Genomic DNA, 17043 nt, shown 5'->3' with positions numbered 1-17043 from the left:
ATCAGTGAAACACCAGTGAATATAGCAGATGGACACCTCTGCCCTCTGAGAGCTTTCATTTTTGCGCTCCTTAGACCACGGGATTAGAGTTAGTTACGCCTATCACTGTCGTCAGCCTGTCCAGCTCATACTCTTTGTTGAATTTTAACACTTGGCTGCCTTCTCCTCTGGCCTGGCTGGCTCTACTGTGATGTTGTGATGGGTCTCACGAGGCTCCAGCCCAGGCCTGGCCTTCACTTCAGTTGGCAGAACCCAAAGACGTTCTGGGCAAAGGTCGGGGGGTGGGGGGAGGTTGTTATATGAGGCAATGGTCGTGTGCTTTCATCTACTCTTCTGGTACCAGAGGCGTGTGTGTGTGTGTGTGTGTGTGTGTGTGTGTGTGCGTGTGTGTGTGCACGCGCGCGCGCGCACGCATGTGAGGGGGGGCGGGGCTCACGAGAGGGAATATAATTGATTGGGGAGGATTTTGCTCCCATATATAAGTGAAAGCAGCAAGTCCGAGAAACTAGTGATTAAGACATGCCAAGCAGTGACCAAGAAATTCACCATATTCCACCTTCATGCCTCCTCTTTCTGACAGATTTTAACCAAGTTTGAATAATATGGTCTGCTTGCACACATGACTGAATGAAAAAGGGCATCTAAAAACCTCTTGCCGTAAAGCCCAGAGGAAACCCTATGAAAATCCAGCTTCTACTTCAGGAATGTCTGCCGGACTATTTGTTAGCGTGCCGTTCTTTTTAACTTTGATTAAGAGGCTGAGAGTCAGGTCTCTTTTTTTTTTTTTTTTTTTTTGATGTAAATCTCTGATGGCTCAGCCAGTTGCTTTCTTTCTTCTCCCACCTCACTCTTTCCCCTAACTGCCCTAATTTCCCTTGCTCCCTCTTTCCTCTACTACTTCATCCTTCTCCTTTCTACTCTAAACAAAACCCCCTTTCCTTGTGCTGGAGTTCATAAAATATTATCAGAAAAAACAGATTTTTTTGCGTATCAGAAATGCATGTTTATTTTTTTATCTGAAAATGACTTAAATTTTTAGAGAAATGATTTTATTATATAAATTGGATTTTGTTTTTACACAGAATATAAAGATTGAAACCAATGGTGTAGTGCTTCTACACATAAATTAGGTCAAGTGACTTCACATATTAAAAAGAGGTAAGAGAAATATTCTGGTTAATCAGATTCAAGAAGCAAACAGGACACAAAAACTGTGCAGATAAGACCCAGTCAGTAACTTTAGTTAGGACACTGCAGATTATACTGGAGTAACACGTTTGTGGGGCTATAGCAGGTACCACATTAAAACGGCAAAGAAAAGCTAAAAAGGCTTGACTGAGGGATTTTCCTTAAGCAAATTAACTTCTTGTCAACTGCCAAAACAAAACAAAACAAAACAAAACTGAACATATGATTGTTAGTGTACTGAAGGCATACTCCTTAGCTGAACATGTGAGATATAATTTGGGTTTCCAAACTGTTCTTTGAATGAAAGGCTAGTTTTCTGATTATTTAAGGGGCTCATACATTTTGAGAATGTCAATAGAGATTATAATTTGCATTCAAGAAACACTTCATAGTTTTGATTCTGGTCCATGTGTGCTTTTCATTTTCTTCTAGGTTTTCTGAAGTCTTAGAAAAGGTCAACACTTTTTTGTGTATATGTTTATATTTATATGATTAGCATACAGTGTTGTATTAGTGTCATGTGTACAATATAATGATTGAACATTTCTATACATTATTCAGTGCTCATTATGATAAGTGTACTCTTAATCTCCTTATCTATTTTACCTATCCACCCCACGTCCTTTCTGGTAACTACCAGTTTGTTCTCTGTATTTAAGAGTATGAATTTTTGTGTCTTTTTTTTCTGTGTTATGTTTCTTAAATTCTACATATGATATTTATCTCTCTGATTTATTTCACTTAATATAATACCTTATAGATCCATCCATGGTATACCATCCATGGTATGTGGTGTGTATGTATGTATGTATGTGTATGTATGTGTGTGTGTGTGTATATATATATATACACACACCACATCTTCCTTATCCATTCATTTGTTGATGGACACTTGGGTTGCTTCCATATCTTGGCTCTTGTTTTTTGTTTTGTTTTGTTTTGTTTTGGCTCTTGTGAATAACGCAATAAACCTAGGGGTGCACATATCTGTCCTATCGAATTATGTTTTTTTTTTTTTACTTTCCTTGGGTAAATACCCATTAGTAGAATTACTGGATCATATGCTAATTCTATTTTTTTTTAATATTTTAAGTAACCTCCATACTGTTTTCTACAGTGGCTGCACCAATTTGCATTCCCACCAAAAGTGCATGAGGGTTCCTTTTTCCTCATATCTTTGCCAACACCTATTATTTCCTGTCTGTCTTATTCTAGCCATTCTGACAGGTGTAAGGAGAAAAGATACACTTTAAAGAAAAAGAAAACATTACTTTGGTTTTTTGTGCTTCTAGCCTAGCTATGCTTTGTGCTCTCTATGCTTTTGTGCTCTCTATGCTTTGGGTTCCTTACTGCATTCCTGAATCAAGCTATCCCACCATGCCTGATATGATGGAAATGCCACTTTATCTCATTAAAATGCACTCAGATGAACTTTCCACAGAAGGACATGCTCCCACCCCTTAAAATACCCATTTTTAAAACAGTGTCAGGTGTCTCTGTTCATTCCTTCAAAATTCATTTTAAACGGAGTGTGCTAGGCACGTGTGAAATAGCATCTCAGGAGAGAGATGGGAAAATCATGGCTATCTTACATTGCTCTGATAAGGGTTTGTCAAGAGAGGAGGGGCTCCTAATTTTATCTGGTAAGTGAAGAAATGCATCTAAGTTGAAGTGACCTTGATCTGAGGGTTGGGGGGATGAGTAACAGAGATGGGTGAAGTCGGAAGAAGACAGGTGGCAGAGGGGCCAAAGAAGTGAAGAGTCTGGAAACTTCAGAGAAGTCCCCTCTCGTGGACAGAGGAAAGGGGCGGTTTGGGAAATTAGTGAAAGATAGGAATGGAAGGGTAGAGAGAGGCCAGGTCAGGGGTGCTGGGTGACCCAGTCAGTTAAGCGTCCAACTTCAGCTCAGGTCAGGCTCTTGCGGTTTGTGGGTTCAAGCCCCACGTTGGGCTCTGTGCCGACAGCTCAGAGCCTGGAGCCTGCTTCTGATTCTGCCCCTCCCTGCCCCTCCGTGCCCCTCCCCTGCTCATGCTCTGTCTCTTAAAAATACATAAACGTTAAAAAAAAAAAAAAAAGAGGCCAGGTCAGACTACCCAGGTCTGGGTGTACCTTTCTAGGAGTTTATCATTTGATAATGAGGAGTCTGAATCAGAGGCTGTTGATCAGCAACTTAGGAAAATCACTGTGGCATCCATGTAGAGGATAGATTTTTGCAAGGTTCTATCCGGGATTATTTTCAGAAATTTCAGTTCAGTTTGGTCCAGACTTTAGGGCTGGTTATGAGTAAACTCCTTTTCTCAATGACTCAAGGCCTCTTTTCCTACCCTAAAGAAGCTGGCAGGGGGCACTCCGCTCCTGTTGAGGGTGGGTAGTGGCCAGCCCTCTGTGGCTGCCAGAAGAACTGGGTGGCTGTATGCCCATACGTGTTATGATTTGCTTGTCCTGAATGTCTGATGATAAATGATATTGCGTATGACAGCACACGTGAGCTGAGGCTAAGTGTGGCTTTTTGCTTCTTGAAATCACAGCAACAGGTGATTGCTCCACAACAATGTGGAGTTGTAGAAAAGAAAAAAAAAACACCATTGGAGGAGGGGCAGGAGACCTCGGTGCTGCTCCCAGCTGGGCTGTAACCAGCAGTGGTGTCTCCCTGCACTTCGCTTACCTCGGCTGTGAAGTGAAACGTTTGGACTAACATGGTCCTTAGAGCTCCCTCCAACTCTCGGATTCTCACTGGGCTTCTGGCTTCCACTTTGGCTCTCCTTCCCTCCATCAGCACTAACCTTGGACTTCCAGACATTCTGATTAAGAGAAAAACTAGCAAAACCACTTATGTTTAAACCAGTTGTAGTTTAAAGAACGTAACCTGGTGATCGTGGCAAATAACTTGCAGGAAAATAATTACACTGCATGCTCTGTGCTGTGCTGATGATAAAAGGAAAGCAGAAAGCCACCTGGATACATCTTCTTTTTTCTCTTGACTTTTCCTGCTTGCCCCTCCTGCAAAGGTAGAGAGGAAATTGAATGGGGAATCTGAAGGGACTGAGGGTGAGGTTACTCATGGGGAGGCTGACCTGTGGAAGCTGAGTTCTGCCATATTCCAAACAAGTGCAGCCTTTAGTCAGCATTCACAGCCATTCGGGTGGGTCCTAGGCAGAATTTTGACCTGTGACCCTCTGTCCCTTTGTGAAATTCTCTCGTACCTATACCTGGCACCCTCAGACTGTATTCTGGCTGCCCAAAGTTCAGTCCTGGGCCCATCTTCTAACCCCAAAATTGCGCTGTGCTCTCTTTTACCCAAACTGACTTCTAAAGATCCAGAAACTATAGGTAGATGATACTGTGGATGTTCTTGGGGGGAGGGGAGAACTTCTAGTGCTTCTGGCCCACCTTATATCCAGCAATACTCACCAGCAAAACCAACCCACATATCTGTCCACTCATCGAATCCTGCAAAGTACTTTGGTGGTGGGGTAGAGTAATAAATAGCGGAAGTGGGACTTTTTCTGCCCTGCAGAGTGTTAGATAGTAACACAGGCACTGAGAACTCATTTATTCCACAAATGGGTTCATCATCTTCTGACTGTGGCATTGTGTATAGCAGAGGTTAAAAAAAGTCCGTGTGGAGGCACAGAAGAGTTAACACTTACGTTTCTCGGGGAGTGTAGAAGGCTTCATGGAAGCATAAATAGGTTTGTGATTTGTCTGGCAGCAGCCGTAAAAGTAAAGGAAGATAGACCACGAGGAAGGCTGCGTCAAGTGTAAAAAAGGCAGGAAAGAGGCAGTGGGGCTAGGATTGGGAGAGGAGGAGTTACATTTCCTAGAGAATTCCGAGGTAGAATCACTCTCTTATAGCATCAAGTTACCTGTGAAAAGGGATGGGGTAACCAAGGTATCTAGTTCAGGTAGCTGCAGAACCCTAATCTCATCAATCAAGACAGGGAATATAAGGAATGAGATTGGGGACAGGTAGGAGGTGCTGAGTTCAATTTGGGCAGGAGTTATTTCAGATGCTTATGGGTATTAGTCCCTATGTCTGGGGAACCTGCTCTCTAGTTCTGCAGTATTTACATGAGGCTTTATATAAACTGCCACCCTGGGGATTCCCTGTAGCTTTTCTTCCTCATTTGGAAGTAAAGTTTTAGTTGGTAACATGATCACAAGAGGTTGGGTATAAAAAAAATTCATTTGAATCAGTTTTCAGGTTAGAAGATAAATGTTGTATTACTGTTCTACAAGATAAGAAACTGAAATCACCCAAAGAGATTACAATGGAAAAGCACTGAAGTGTTTGTTTCTTTGACTTCTTGGTAGGTGGACAGTCTCTGTGATTCATTAGTGAGTGGGTCAGGGTTTGGCTCAGCCTGCTTGTTCCAGTCATCATCCACCAGCCAACTGATTTAGGAGAAACATGGCCAGCTCATTGAATTTCCATTTCCTGAGTTATGTTGTGGTCTCATGGGGTGGTAAACACAAGGCTCCTGGGAATAAAATGTTTAATGCAAAGGACTAAAAACAGACTCTCCTGAGCCAAGATGTTAAATTTACAAGGACATGTTGCAAAGATAGCCTGTACTTCCCCCTTCCAAACCACCTTTTCCATAAAATAAATGCTGCTTATCCTTGTCTTCCCCCTACCCTATTCTGTCATAGACCTTGACCTTTGTTTTGATTTACCTTCCCATTGACACATCATCTGTTTTTTAATTCCCTGGCTAGACCTGGGGTTAAGATGAGAAGCAAGGCCAACAAACTAATTCAGACAAGTGCTCGCAGTGTTTCTCACTTTCCCTGGGATCATCTCATGTCCAGATCTATGTGTTCAAAAAATAAATTCCATCAAATGACCCAGAGGTGATTAGACTCTAGGAATTCAATTTCTACTAGCCAAGCTCAAGAGATGGACCAGTATACCAGAATGCCAGTTCATTCATTTATGCTCCATTTCATCTGTCAAGCAATTTCATTTCAGCTATTTATTGTGTTAGTTATCCAGAAAGAGAAGAAACCCAGAAAGTAAGATAAGAATCAGAAGTTCATTTGGCAATCGTAGAGTTGGAATAGAGGGAACTGAATGACTTCAGGTGAGAGCATCACCTAGCTCTGAGAGATTATTGTACCTGTTTCCATATTGGCACATTCTTGTTGGCTGATTAAAGTGCTCTTGGCCAAGGATAGTTGGAGGAGACAAAGCCACAGATTATTTGGTATCTAAGTTTTTTTTTTTAGCATTCCTTATCCATCATTAATTGATTGAACTAGATTGCCTCTCAAGTCACAAGTTTCTGTGCTCTGGAAAAAGGCCCTTATTCACTTGGACATGTTTCAAAGGTGACTGGATAATTATCTTCCTGATTGATGTTTAGGAAATCAACCTAGGACTCTCTAATGGACTTTTAGAGACTGTGTTAGTTTCTATTGCTTCCATAAGCAATCATCATAAATGTATTGGTTTATAACAATACCCATTTAATACTTCACAATTCTGTAGGTCAGAAGTCTGGACACAGCATGGCTCAACTGAATTCTCTGCTTAAAGAATGCTGAAATAAAAAAAAAACTTTTTAGGGCTCTGTTACCTTCTGGAGGCTCTGGGGATGAATTTGCTTCCACACTCCTTAAGATTGCTAACCCAATTTAATTCCTTGTCATTGTAGGACTGTCTTCTCTGCTCCCTTGATGGCTGTCAGCTAGGTGCCAGTTTTCGCCCCTGTTTTCGTCTGCCTGCATTGCATCTCATGTTTTCTATGCCGTCCCCTCCAGCAACAGCACATCAAATCCCTCTCACATTTCTCACCTCTCAGGCTTCCTCTTCCGCCACATCTCATTGATTACTTCTGTTTTATAGGATAATTACATGGACTCACCTCAGTGATCTAAGATAATCTCCCTATTTTAAAATCAGTTGATTAGTAACCTTAATTACATCTGTAGAATTCCCTCAGGGAAGTACCTAAATTAGCGTTTGATTGAACACCCAGAGATGGTCATCTTGAGGGGACCTCATCAGCAACACTTTGAAATAATGTTTCATCATTCCTTGAGTGATCTTATCTGTGAATGATTTCATCCATTACATGTATTCTTTTTATCTTGCCATTTCATGGGATAACATTTTCTTTTCCTACCTTTATATTTAGTATTTCAACCCCAGTTGGCATAGAAGGCTTTCTATTGCAAAAATTACATTTATTGGTTGACTGGATGGGAAAGATTGATGTTTTGTTTTGTTTTGTTTTCTCTCCCTCCACTCAGCTGAGGAAGGCTCCCTGGGGCATATGAGCTCCATTTGCACAGACTGAAACATCATAGCACATTTGGTTTGGACTAAGTCAGTGATTCTTAACCCTAGCTGCAGTTTAGAATCACATAACAAATGTTAAAGTGTTAATACTCAGGCCCCACCACAGAGATGCTGTTGTATATATGGTAAAGGCAGGGCATTTTTTGTTGTTGTTGTTGTTTCCCACATGGTTCTAATTTGCAGTCAAGGCTGAGAACTATTGATATGCTCCAGACATTCTGTTTTGAAGATAAGGAAGCTGAGACTGAGGGTGAGAAATGATTTGCTGAAAGTCCCATAACCAGTGACAGATCTGGTGCTCTGTGCCAGTTCTGTGCCACAAACAAAGGGTTTATGATTTAACTGTACGTAGATTTCAGTGCTCGGTAATTATATGTAAAATGGATGTTAGAAAGGACTGGAGCATCCTGCCTCTTGGTTTCGTAGCAAGACTTATTTCTTTCCAGGACTTTAAGAAACTGTTACATCTTGAAAAATGACTGTTTCAAGGTCCCTTCTCAGCAGCTTATTCTGCTCATGAGCAGTAATGAGCGCACATACATTCTGCGGTAGCCAGGGAGCTGGCTACATGGACACCCACAGTCTCTGTGTCCCTGAGCTGCACACTTTCACATGGTAGCCACTTAACTGCATGTGACTGTGGAACACTTGAAATCTGGCCTGCGCCAGATGGGCTTGTGATGGGCTGCGTGAAATACACACTAGATTCAAAGATTCCATATGAAAAATACCTCACTGCTTTTCATATTTACTATATGATGAAATAATATATTAGATATATTGGGGTAAATAAGATATCTTATGAAAATATTAAAAAATTAAAATTTTATGTATTTCTTTTTTAACGTGGTTACTCGGAAATTCGAAAGTACATATGTGGCTGGCACTTGTGTCTCACATTATATTTCTGTGACCCAGCACTGTTCTAGAGGACATCTTCTATTAAAGCTATTAACAATGAATTGTCCAAGTCCAAACTGTTACATGTCCTATGATCTCAAAGAGTGAAGTGGTATATTATAAACTTCCTGGAGCTGAGACTTGACATTGATCTGCCCCGTGTCTGCCATCTATCTGGCAGCCAGTCAGTCTGGACAAGTAGACTCCTTTCTATTTATATATATAGGCTTAAAGGAGGTGGGGGGATGCCCCATGTCATGGAAAGCGCACACTTTATAGCTCTTAAGTAACGTACCCGCAAGTAGGCCAGGTGCTCTTGGAGGCTGTAAGGCCTAGAGATGAATATTATATCCCTTGAGCAATACTCCTAAACAACCTACTGTGTCAGCATTTATGAATTATTACCGCCCTTGACAGGCCGGAGCACTGAAAATATTGTGGTCTGACCCTGTCCATAATTCGAATCCAAACTTTTCCTCTTTCTTTTTTTCTTGCCCTCTGTAGCTTTCCTGCTTCACTGGTACTCTGCTCATGTGCTCAGTTGGCCTAGTTTCATATTTATGGTGCAGCATGGGAAGGTGAAGATAGGCCTTGGAGACTCTGGGCATGGTTCTGTCGGGGGATTCATGGAACCTCTCAAAGTTCCTCTAAACTTTTGTATTCTCAACATTAAAATGAGGCTGTCTTTCACAGAGTCTTTGTAAAAGTTGAATGAAATAATAAGGCAGTTTTTAGGGGAGACATCTACTCTATGTCAGGCCCAAGGCTAGTTGTTGGGGACACAACGTGTACGTGAGGCAGACCTCCTGCCCCCAGTTACTCACAGCTAAAAGAAGAGAAGGACAAGGAGCCTGGCATCGTCGGGACAAGCAGTCCTCAAAGAATGGCAGCTTTCATTACATTGCGCAGCCTGGGATTTGGCTTACCACAAAATCACGGATGGCATGCCGATGAGGGAACTGAGGCCCACAATGATTGAATGAGTGCCTGAGTTACCAGGTCAGGCAGTGTCGGGCTGGCACCAAGGCTTGGGATTGCTGACACCTTCTCTGGAAATGCTTTTTCCAGAAGATCATATTGCCTCACTCTTGGTTTCTCAACTTGTTTGCCTTAAAAGAACAAGTTCATTTTGGACTTGATGAAAGGAAAGAAGAGTTTCTCCCAATGTTTGCTCTATATGTTATCTGGGTCTGTTAGTAAGTCCTTTTAGTGCACTGACTTACTTTACTAATCATTGTCAGATTATCATTTCATCAAGATAACGAATGTTTTTGCTTGAAGACTTCACTCACTGTGATCATGCCTTCAACAGCTATCCATTTCCTATTAAATTAGGTAAAACAAAACCAATTTCTATCTGAGAGTTTGAAAGAAATTCCAACATCTTCAACTTTGTTTAAAGTATATTCTCCATGTTCTATATGATGTATCACACTAAAAAAATAAATGGTTTAAAAAAAAGCCACTTGTGAAAAGAGAGAGACACAGCAGAAATCCAGTAAGAGACTTGCTTTTTCAAATTCTGTTTTGGAAAAACAAAAATGACTCTGTAGGTGCAGTGGTATAAAGTATGATATAAAAAGGAACGCACTGTTCAAATACGTACCTATGCAATTGATTTTCTCTTTCATGTGAGAGATACACCCACATTGTGAATCAGTGGATGCACCAAGTGAGTCAAGCTGGGTGAGTTTGGCCACCATCCACAAGGGTAGTTGTTATGTCAAGGTACTGCAAAGTGCCACCGGATCTTACTAATAAACTCAAACAGGTTGCCCCATGCACCAATAAAGGTCCACTCCTAGCAGAATGCCCATGCAGACCAAGATAGGGGCAGCACTAAGTATTTAGTTCTGAAAAGGCCTGTATTTTTTCACTTCTCCAGAAAGGAAGAGTTTAATACCAAAATTCCTATAACCCAGCTGCTTTTTGTATTCTCACAGGGAAAGTCCTAGCTTGAAGTCAAGCCTCTTATCATTGGAATTCATCTACCCAGTTCTCATCTCTAGAAATGCATGATTCACAAGACAAATGATCTGGACCCAGTTAACAACAGCATAGGCTTTTTTTTTTTTTTTTTTTTTTTTACAACAGCTGAGATAGTAATTACGGGTGAAATCAACCTCTAGATTTTTTCCCACAACTGGGCATCCATGTCAAAGGTGTACAGTTGCCTATACACCCAAGCAAAAATGAGCAGCATTCCTGCTTTATCCTAGAAGATGCACACATTACATTATGATGACTCTTCATTTTCCTCGGACCCTTATGTGATGTAAGTACTTGATTGAAGAAGGGAGTCATACATGTTGTGGCTACCCGAGAACATATTTACTGACTGCTTTACCACCTCCCTAGGCTTCTATTTCATGATATATAGATGAGGGCCCCAACCCCAATCCACCCAATGGAAGCATTACAAAACATAATCTATTTATTACTAGTATCAGAAAGAGTCTAATAAAGAACTTATTTATTGGATACATGTAAAATGCTTTCAATAGAACATCTCATTTAATCTCCTCCTGATTTTCCTATGAAAAAGGTAATAAGATTATCATCCTTATATTAGAGACTAGTAAACAGGTTTGGTAAAGCTAGGATTTGAACCTAGCTCTCTCTGACTCCAGAACACATGCACTTAGCCCCAAGCTCACCCTCTCTGTAAATGATGATCAAAGATGGCATTTATGGTAGAGGCTGATGCTAATTTCTCAAGACTTGGGAAAATATCTGTCAATGATTATTAACTAAATATGATCAGCAAACAGTAAAACAGATGACATCAAATGAAATTGTGTCCAGGGTCCACTCAGTAGTCCTGTCTCTTACATCTTCTATCAATGTCAGCAGATTAATCTTTGTACCTGTCACCTGCATGGAGCCTAGATAACATCATTCATTTCCTGAGCTGATGGTGTGCTGGGTCCCGTTTACTAGCTTGTGGGTCCACGTTCAGTGACTTCAGGCAATCCAGGTTCAGTGACTTGATAACTTAAAATCAGCCGTGGTGAAGGTATTTACACCAAAGAAAGTGGTAAATGCTACCAATCATGGTCCTTCTTTCTCTCACTCTCTCTCTCTCTCTCTCTCTCTCTCTCTCTCTCCCTCTCTCTCTTTAAATTCCAGAGAGACAGTTGTTACACATTTATCAGTGCACCACTGTCTGTGACTCAAAGAGAGATACAGTGTGAATTGTCACGCTTCTAAAGGTAAACTAAGGCATACTGAGTACCCTAAAAAAAAAAGCCTACAAAAATAATCATGCCTAATTCTTCAGTGAATCTTCAGTCCCCATCATTCTGCATTTGGGACGACCTCTTAAAATATAACCACAGGATTTGATATATCATTAGAAATATAATTTTTTATTATTGTTTGTTACAAAAGCATATATGCCCACTGTAACAGTTTAATGTTTCTGAATGCAAGTACAAGCATACAAACCATAATATGTATATGTTAGTGTTGTCAAAGAGATATATAAAATATAATGAAAGCCACTTTTGTGATTTTAAATTTTCTACTGATCATATTTAAAAAATAAAAAGAAACAAGGAATATTAGTTTTCAATAATATATTTTATTTAACCCAGCAATCCAAAATATGAGTTTAACATATAGTAAGCATAGGCCTTGTCAAAATATTTTGCATCCCTTTTTTGTACTAAGCCTTTAAAATCCGTGTATATTTTATACTTATAGCACATCTTAATTTGAATGCTAACATTTCATCAGAAATACTGATCTGTATTTAGATTTCATAAAAATCTAGATTCACTAGATTCACGTCTCAACCTGTCCCAAATATACTTAATTAAATGCTTAATTAAACTATCTAATTGAAATTTTGTAAAAATTTTGCATACTTATTTCCTCAGTTACATTAACCCTGTTTCCAATGCACCACGGACACTGAATTGGTAACTGAATTGGTTAATGCAGGTACATATGATCTATGCTTTAAATGTTTTATAAAAAAGGAGACTTAGTATATATAATATTCCGAAAGGCCTTTTTCCCTCACACATTACACATTTAAAATAATTTCCTATCCTGTATTCCCCATTAGCTTCTGAGAAGAGAGAAATCTCAGCAAAACTAGTGAAGTCAGTAATGTTTGTGAACTTTTCCTGTCTCACTAACGGGAAAGAAATAAAATGACCTTAGGCATTTTAGGTCTGAACAATTTTCAAGTGACCACCACTATAAAAAGTGGGTAATGACACGAACAAATGCAAACTATTCAAATAAGTGCCCAGTACTAATTACAATGGGTTGTTACAAATACTCTTTTGGATTAGCCTCTTTTTCAGCACTGAGTTCTTAACACAGCTTCACCAGGAAATCAACTCGATTCAGTTTTGCAATATTTCATTACTAATCAACACCTGCATCAGAAAGTACACATTTATTAGGTTATCTAACTAGAGTCTTGGTTTTGCAATATAAACACCTCTGCTTCTGTAGGGATTTTTTTAATCAGCTCTTACTTTTTGGTATCAGAATAGCTAGTTCAGTAAAATGAAAATTTGGGGATATATTATTTCTATCAATTCAGCTGCCACTCTGGTATTTTGCCTTAACAGGGCTACAAGTTCCTTAATCTTCCATACTATTCCTCCTATATATAAATATGCTAACATCATTCTTCTAGGGATGCTGTTGACCTCTTTCCTTTTAAATACTTGATACAAATCAGAGGGTGTAGGTAGCTGTGGGTGGTGGTTCATTTTGTCCCTGCCAAATTACAAACCAGATATGAACACATGTTCCCCTATATGGCTTAACATGGTTTTTAAGATTACTTTTAATAAAGTTGATATGGGGGTTCTTCCTGAAATAGTCTAGTCTTCACATTAAATTCATCTGGTACTCATCCTCTCTATGTAAATATCTCTAAAATCCAGTAATGACCTCATTCTCTCTCCCAGTCTTTGGTCTCCTACCTTCATCTTCCTACCAGACATTTCTAACATTTCCACAAGTCTTTCAATCACTGTTAAATCACTTTAATACCAAATATCCCAAGACAGTCATGTGATCTTATCCTTTCTAAAGAGCTCCGATCCCAAAGTTCCGATTTCTATCAATAGCGCCATCTTTCCTCCACACATATATTCAGCCATTTACAATAGACATGTTTTATCATCTTCTATATCCAGTCATCACCATATCTTGTCAGTATTTCTCAGTGATACTTAATGAGGAAAGTATGAGGGGCAGATTTAGCCCAAGAATAATCCATTTTACACATGCTTTGCCTATCCCAAAACTTCTAGTGACTTTCTGATTAATACGAGTTGAAATGCTATTTCGGGCTAGTCCTCCTTTGCCAGTCCAGTTTTATTCCCCTTTATTCATAGTTTCAAACCTGTTCTCTATCTCACCAGCTCATTCCAACTACTGCCCTGAGCTAATCAGATCCAAAGCCATACCCAGGACATTTGTACCATCTGAGCTCTTACCCATAATGCATGTTCACATCCTACCCCCACTATTCCTTACCTAGCACAATCTTCTCTGTCATTCAGTCGCTCGTTATTTCCCCACTCTAATCTTTCATTTTTAGGTACACTTCCTCTTTTCATAATTTCACGTGCCTATCTTGCCTAATTCTTGGGGTAGAGAACCATGATTGTGATTGCTTTTGTATTCTCCATTGTGCCCTGCACAATTCTAGAACTAAGAATTCAACAACTACTTGCTCATTTTAAGATTAAAAAAAAAAATGGAAGCGATTCCTTTCTTGGCCTGGAATTGGTTATAATATATTGGAAAAAAATATCATGTTTAATCTCCATCTCTTCTCATGTGTTTATGTACCGTTTTATAGCCGAGGAATAAAAGTCAGTATATCACAGGCCTAACTGTAATTTGGAAGTCTCCTCTGCTGGGCAGTTTATAGAATGAAAACTCACACCAGCTGGATTACACTGCTTTTCAGCTAGCTCTCCCTTGTGGAAGTGGGGGTTGGGGGCATGGGCAGGCAAAATGCCTCAGGCTTTGAAAGTGGAAATGGTGTGAGTTCCATTATGCAAGAATAGAAACTTGTCTCCCCCACCCAACCACCACCCCACCCCAAATGAAAATCTTGCTGTGAGGCTATAGCCAAAGAATGCATAAATATCAGTAGAAATTTACAGAGGTATATTCCCTAGAAAAATATTACAAACTTACATTGCAAAATAAGAACCCAGTAGGCTAAGGTACAATTTGGTAGATTCCTCTGGAGTACCTGCCTCTACATAGAGACTTATGGTGGGGAAGGGGAATAATGGTACTTTTTCCTTCTCACATGGGCACATCACTGATGAACTACATTAAAGTTTCAGACTTTGTGTGTTGACACTTTGTCCTCTCCTAGGGACATTTTTCTCTCAGCTTAAACCTAATAACGAAGGCTCCTCTCACCTAGAAGCTGCCACATGGAGTTCTGCAAAACTGAAGGGAGCAGCCTCTAGTCAAATTGAACCGAATGTCCATGAGCCCAGCCACATGCTGGCTCTGGGGACCGCTCAGTAAGGAACTACTTTCAGAGTCAGCCCCACTGAGCCAGCAACAGTGGAAGGAGAGTTTTAGTCTTTGGATGAAGCAGTTAGCTCTTCCTGAATCCAGCCACACTTCTCCATCCTCTTCTCTGCTCCCTAGTTGGAGCGAGACTTGGGGCCCTATGCAATGCTCTCAGTGCAGTGACCTGTTCTTATCTCCTAGGGGTAAAACAGCAGTTTTAAATACCTCCTTTTCTGTAGGGCTGTGCAAACAGATGCATGGCTAATTTTGCTCTAAGAACTCTGATTTGTTTGTTTCTTTATGAGATAGAATGCGTTCTATGGAGATATGTTGTGAAAATTTGAAAGAGGTGAAGTTCATTTGCAGGCAGCAGCTTTCAAAAGTTTGGGGACGAGAGGGAGCCAACTACAATTCATCTGAAGCAAAACTCGCTTGTTTCTGGCATCTGCCAAGTGTCTTTGAAATATTTGAAGATGTGACTTCCAAACCAGAGAAAGCAGCCTTCTGAGAAAGGCAGACCTATTCATATCTTGATTCAGTTGGGAAGCAAAAAACCCTGCCTAGAACTGGAACTCTGTTACAACCTGATATCGAGAGAGCAAGTGCCAGAGGAGGTGTCTCTACCTGACACTAAGTGCATTGGGGGATTGCTATGAAAACTAACACTGTTCAGAGCCCAGTTCCTCGATGCCTTTCCTCCTTACAAACACACACACACACACACACACACACACCAAAACAAAAAAACCTTAAAAATAAATTTTAAAAGGAAATATCCAGTTAGCAAAAGGATGGCATTTTCAGCCTTTCACATATTTATTTTTGCCCTTTTTACACATTTCTGCTGGCGGCTTCCAGCTAGGATCACATAGCCTATTCACCTAGCAGTAAAGAGAGCCGCTCAGTGGTTCACATTTGCAAAGCAGATGAGGACGATGCAAAGGCCATTAGCCCAGAGCCTTCCAGGTTAGGAACCTAAAACATGGATGCTACAATAACTGCAACTCACATTCGTGTGCAATCCTGTAATTGGCAGTGTGTGCACATGCAGTGTCACTCAGTTCTGTCGGTGACTCCGCGAGGCAATGTTTGAGGGCATTCTTTATACGATAGGCATATACATGGGTATTCAGACCCAGGAAGATATTCAGACCCTCTACATATTCAGTTTATGTAGAGATGTGTTTTCTTAGAACTTCTTAAGAACGTGAAATCATATGGAACAACAACAAAAAAATGATGGGCCATCCACTATCTAGAAATGAAAGTTTGAAATATCACACTTTATACCTATTCAGAATTACACAGCCATTACTGGGAACCACACCATTCCATTACCCATGAGAACAAATGTTCTTGTTCATCATTTCAGCCTGATTAGGGGTAATGAGAAAGGCTATTTCATTATTGTCAAGAATGTACCATAGAGAAAATGAGGCCAATAGAGGCCCCGGTGGAGCTCCCAATGTGATGATCAGGTATGCCTGAGTGATGTGTAAGTAATGTAATTTTATGAAAATATTGCCGCTAAGCTTTAAAGTAGTTGGCATTAGTTGTCAGATGTAGCAACAGCTCTCCAAAGGACAGTGTGCTGAGTTCATTTTAAACCAGCCCAAACCTGTCTCTTCAGAGGTCCTAGAAGTGGACACCTGGCTTATTTATTCCAAAGAAGCTTATTTCCCCCAGGTAAAAGTGTGGGCTGGCTGAGGCATGATCTGCTCCCCTATTCATCAAACTGAAGGGATTAAGGCATGGCCACACCCAGATAGCTAGCAAGGCCTCCAACTGACCTTTCTTTGAGTGGGGGTGGGGGGGGGGTGGGGGTGGGTGTTCACATTCCTGGGCCTTTCAGAGACCACATTCTTCCTAAAACAGAAAACAACCCACGACAGGCAGGGTATCCTAGGCAGGCCACCTAGGAAGCACAGGTGTTTTGTTTTCTTGTGCTTCTCACCTTCTCCTTTCTGCTCCCTTCTAGCTACACCTCCTCATGATGGCTCATCAGCATGGGTTTCTAAGTATTAGTTGAGCTCCTTTATTCAGTGAGAAACACTGGAGGAGTTTTACTATTACAAGTGGTTTGTTGTGTTTTTCCTTTTATGGCCTGTCCAGCTCAAGGCCCTATGCTTGGTGATACT

General features: G+C 40.5%; 1 protein-coding gene across 8 annotated transcripts in view; it reads left to right on the top strand.

Annotated features, from left to right (window-relative positions):
* The window catches only part of GHR (growth hormone receptor), a 269418-nt gene that overhangs the window by 109756 nt on the left and 142619 nt on the right, over nucleotides 1-17043 (top strand). The gene's annotated exons all lie outside the window — the stretch shown is intronic.

The sequence above is a fragment of the Acinonyx jubatus genome, chromosome A1, assembly GCF_027475565.1.
Source record: "Acinonyx jubatus isolate Ajub_Pintada_27869175 chromosome A1, VMU_Ajub_asm_v1.0, whole genome shotgun sequence".
Classification (NCBI taxonomy): Eukaryota; Metazoa; Chordata; class Mammalia; order Carnivora; family Felidae; genus Acinonyx; species Acinonyx jubatus.
Note: the sequence above shows the minus strand (reverse complement) of the source record. Positions and strands in the feature narration are given on the sequence as shown.